General features: G+C 41.9%; 1 pseudogene; it reads right to left on the bottom strand.

The window, feature by feature from the left end:
* Nucleotides 1-400: 400 nt before the first annotated feature.
* On the bottom strand, nt 401-4,024 carry LOC107951826 (leucine-rich repeat receptor-like serine/threonine-protein kinase BAM1; annotated as a pseudogene).
* Nucleotides 4,025-4,230: the final 206 nt, after the last annotated feature.

The following is a 4,230-nucleotide window of genomic DNA, read 5'->3' as shown; positions in this document are numbered from 1 at the left end:
AGGCAACCATTTGCCTTTGCCCCCAAAACCAAAGACCAAATGAAAAACCTAACCCTCATGGTCCTGGTCCCCCCCTCCTACACCAAAAGCTTATTAATGGCGAGACTTCGAATCACTGGTTAGCCTACTGGCCCCTGCTCTTTGTAATTCAGACCCACTTCTTCATTTGTGTTTTCGTGCCTACACTGCTTATCCAATTCAATTATCATTACTCTTTATGAACCCTAGTCACACTTCTCAAATTTCACTCTCATTTCTCATGAACACTCTTTTAAACCACTGCAGCTTGAGTTTTTTTTAAACCACTGCAGCTTGAGTTTTTCTTGCATGGGTTGGACAATTTTAACAACTGTGTAATAAAGCAAAAGGGTGAAGCAGCCAGTAGAAGTAGCAGTACATCTTGATGAAGACAAACTTTTATATGAAAAAAAAAAATAAAGAAATTACCCCCCACCAATCCTCCTACTGTACAAAATAAGGAAGAAAAACCTTAAAGTTCGAGCAAACTCCCGCCCAAGATTAATAAAAGAAATCAAAGCAACAAACTAGCGTACTTCATGAAATTTAGAGCACAAGCCAATTCCGCCAAAAAGAAAAACAAACAGGGCTTTAAATGCTAAGAAGATCGGGCGTTGGTGATTGAGGCATTGGGTCCTTCGTTGTGGCATTATTAGGAGACTCTAAAGTTGAGGTTGGTGAATGTGAGGACTCTGTTACTGTGGGGTCTCCTTGCTTTGAGTCTGATGCTTTCGGGAGTTCTGTTAGAATTTGAACAACTTCCCTCATTGTTGGCCTCTCCACAGCCTGTTCTTCAACACACAGCATTGCTACATAGAATACATGCATTACTTCATGGAGGGGTACTGACGGAAGTCTTGGGTCGAGGATTTTCAGAACTCCTTCCTTCTTTGAATTAGTCATTTTTCGGACCCATTGAACAATGTCCACACCATCACCAAATTCACCTACTGGTTTTCTGCCACTAACAAGTTCTAAGAGGACTACACCAAAGCTATACACATCACTCTTCTCATCCACCTTAAGCGTGTAGGCATATTCTGCAAGAAAACAGGGCAATGAAATTCTCAGTCAAATTATAGGAACAACGTTTTATATGTGAACTTTAATGAATCATTAGTAAATTGACTGTTGATATTTCAACTTTTTGTAGATGATTTGAAACAAGAAGTTTGAACTAACAAATTATGGTTTCGTATGATCGTTTTAGTCAAATTTAACTAAGATTAATGGACTTTGAAAGCTGTATATACTAATTGAAATGAAGAAAAGTTTTAACTAACAAGATTCACCAAGTTTTGAGGTTGAATATACCTGGAGCGATGTATCCATATGAACCAGCTATAGCAGACATGCATTCAGAAGTGCCGGAATCTTGCAGAAATTTGGCAAGGCCAAAATCAGCAACATGTGCTTCAAAATCCGAGTCCAGGAGGATGTTGTTCGATTTCACATCTCGATGGACTATCAAAGGGGAACAATCATGATGAAGGTAGCAAAGCCCCTTAGCAGCTTCAACTGCAATCTTATATCTGGTATCCCAGTGCAAGTGACCCCCTTTCTTCCCATGAAGAACCTCTCCCAAACTACCATTGGGCATATACTCATAAACCAAAAGATTTGTCTCATGATTTGAGCAAAAACCCAACAATCTCACAATGTGCCTGTGCCTAATCTTGCCCAACGTTTGTATCTCAGCATTGAATCCATGATCATGAGAAGACCCTAGGCTCATTGCTGGTAACCTTTTAACTGCAACCTGATTACCATTAGGCATAATTCCCTTGTAAACAATCCCGGCACCTCCTTTGCCGATTATATTACCCTCCTTCAGACAATCCAAAACATCATCACAAGTAAAATCCAAGCGCTGGAAAGCAGTTAACTTCCAAGCCCGAGAATCGCTCGCCTTTTTCAAGGATCTTGCTTTGATTATAGCCGCGACTGCAAACAAGATCGAGCAGACAAGCAACCCAATGACAAGCAAAAGCTTCAAAGAAGCAGAGAGTCCACCTTTAACATGACTTTGATGAGTTCCATTAGTAACCCCATCTTTGCAAGGCCCTAAATAAGGGCCACAAAGTTGAGGGTTCCCCAAAAATGAGGTGTAGTTGAAGTAGCTAAACTGACCGGTGCTCGGAACCAAACCCGAAAGATTGTTATACGAGAAATCAACTGAAGTTAAACTTTGCATGGTAGATATTGATGAAGGAATGCTACCAATAAGATGATTTCTTGACAGATTCAGGTAGTTTAATATCCTCATACCTGTGATCTCAGTAGGAATCTCACCCGAAAGCTCGTTTCGACTAAGATCAACAAAGGTTAACAGTTTGCATTTACTAATTCCCGGAGCAACAGGGCCTGAAAACTTGTTATGGCTAAAATCCATCTTTGAAAGTTGTTGCAAGTTGCCAATCTCAGCTGGGATTGGACCTGAAAACTTATTCCCATCAAGAAGCAGCTTCTGAACGCCTGAGAAGTTACCGACAGCTGCTGGTAAAGGCCCCGAAAGGCGATTGTTTGATAAACTAATTTGCCCAAGGTTCAGTGAAATGGAAGAATCAGTAACTGGAAACTCTCCGGTTAAATAGTTATCTTGCAGCTCAACTTGAGTAAGCTTAGGTAACCTGAAAAGGCCTTTTGGGATTGATCCGTTGAGAAAATTTTCCCCCATTCGAATCCGACTGAGCGATTCACATTTCCCCAACGATTCTGGAATTGAACCGAACAAAAAATTCCCCAAAGTAATCAACGTATGCAACGTGTTGCCGGAACACATATCCGGCGGCAAAGTCCCCGTTAACTTATTCGACGACAGGTCGAGAAGCTGAAGCTTTCTATTACTTCCCAACGTTTGAGGAATACTTCCGGTGAAGTTATTTTCCCATAATTGTAGAACCTCCAACTCGGGCAACTCACCTATGAACTCAGGAATCTGCCCGTGAAGCTTGTTTCTGAAAAGATTAAGAAGAGTCAAGTTTTTGAGGTCCGCGAAACTCTCTGGAATCTCTCCGGCTAGCATATTGTTCGATAAATCCATGGATTTCAAGCTTTTCAAGGTTCCCAGCTCGGGAGTTAATGAACCAGAGAGTGCATTGACTTGGAGAAACAATGTATCAAGCTTCTGCAACTTGCCGATTTCCGGTGGTATTTCGCCTGATAGCATGCAGTTCGCAGCGTCGAAACGGACGAGTTCCGACAAGTTCCCGATCTCGGGTGGCAAACCACCTTCAAAACTATTGTAATAACCAATGTACAACTCCTGCAGCTTTTCCAAGTTACCGATTTCCGGTGGGATTCTACCGCCGAGTTCGTTACCTGAGACGGCCAAATACTCAAGATGCTCCCAACGACCATAACTTGCCGGGATCTGACCGGTGAAAAAGTTCCCTCCCAAATGCAAGTGGCGTAAGTTAGGAAGGTCGGTGACGGAAATCGGCAAGTCTCCCGTCATGTTGTTGTTGTACAAATCGAGGACTTGGAGATTTTGAGTTGGGAAAGTTGGGTGGGGAAAGAACCGTTGAAAACATTGTTGGAAAGGTTGAGGTAACGGAGAGCGGAGAGGGCCGCAAGTTCCGTCGGAATCGGACCGTAAAGTTGGTTGGCAGCGAGGGAAAAGTTTTGGAGGAATCGGAGGTGGGAAAACGAAGGAGAAAGAGTTCCGGAGAGGTTGAAGTAACTTAAGTCGAGGGATGTCACGTGACGACCGGTGTAGTCGCAGGTGACGCCAGTAAATGAGCAAAGTGGAATGGTTGCATTCCAATTGGAGAGACATGATTGAGGGTCGCCGGTAATGGAGGATTTAACAGCCAAAAGCGCCTGAAACTCCAACACGGTTCGTGCGCTAGAGCAATGGGAAATGTGGAGGAGAAGAAACAGTAGTAGGCAGAGGAACCACCTCATTGTTTCTCTTTTCTTTACTCTCCCCGTAATGGATTTGGGAGGAAACGGAGGGAAGGGAAAGAAGATGGGTGAAGAAGAAAGATGAGAAGATGTGTGATTTTATTTGTTTGGCTATGGCTAATACTTGATTTTCTTTATTTTTTGAAAAAAAAGAAAGAATTTTCATAATTGCCAAAAGGTTTTCATTTATTTTAAATTTGGATTTTTGTTGTTGGGTAATTTTATTTATTTATTTCTGTTTTTACAAAGAAAAGAAATGTTTTTGTGATTATTTGTTGCATTTGGGAGGGACAAAGTAAAAGTTGA

This window comes from Gossypium hirsutum, chromosome A12 (genome assembly GCF_007990345.1).
Source record: "Gossypium hirsutum isolate 1008001.06 chromosome A12, Gossypium_hirsutum_v2.1, whole genome shotgun sequence".
Taxonomy (NCBI): Eukaryota; Viridiplantae; Streptophyta; class Magnoliopsida; order Malvales; family Malvaceae; genus Gossypium; species Gossypium hirsutum.
This window is presented reverse-complemented; position numbering and strand designations above follow the sequence as displayed.